We start from the raw sequence: 821 nt of genomic DNA, 5'->3' as shown, positions 1-821 counted from the left end.
ACACACACACACACACACACACACACACACACACATATATATATATATACTGTCTATCTATGTACATGTTTGTGAGTATTTATACTTTGATATGTATCGTTGTCCAAATATTAAATAAAAATACTATCTGTATGTATGTGATTATATATATGTGCATATTCTTATCATCATATTCAAATACAAATTTTCCTATCAAGATCTGTATATTCAGGTGAGTTTCCTTGCTTCAATATCGGGCACATTATGCTTTTCTTCTACAACGCTAGCATTATTGGGAGGTTATATTCAGTAGTGTTCCAACTATCATTCTCATCGTACACACCTTGACACCAGCTGTCGTTAGTTTTTGATATTTGGGCGACTTTATCTATGAAATCGTATTTTCATTCTTTGCAAACTGCGTCCATTCCACATTGTTCCATCTGGGTAAGAATATAGTCGGGTGTGTGTTCGTGCGGAAAAGGGGTTGTTCTACAAAGTCTTTCATTCTGTTCGTACTAGTTCGTTACTATCGCACTTGAAACTCTTTTGATCAGTGTACCTCTCGGTCTAATGTACAGTGTACCAGTGAGGAACAATACTGTTCCAATCCCACCCTAGTGTGTAGGTATTGCTATATGCCATTTAAAGGGGTACTACATTATCAGGCTCTATTTGTTCTCATCATCCGGCTTGTTTTAGACCGGAACTGACACACCTGGAATACTTTGCACCGTGATTCCTCTCCTCGAAACATATCCTGAACAATGCGTGCCTTATGATTGTTTACATCTTATACTACTATCAACCAAACTATGTTTTGTACCAGTTTGTATTTATAT

This window comes from Sphaeroforma arctica (genome assembly GCF_001186125.1).
Source record: "Sphaeroforma arctica JP610 unplaced genomic scaffold supercont1.905, whole genome shotgun sequence".
NCBI lineage: Eukaryota > Ichthyosporea > Ichthyophonida > Sphaeroforma > Sphaeroforma arctica.
The sequence above is the reverse complement of the archived record's forward strand: the minus strand, read 5'-3'. Positions refer to the sequence as shown.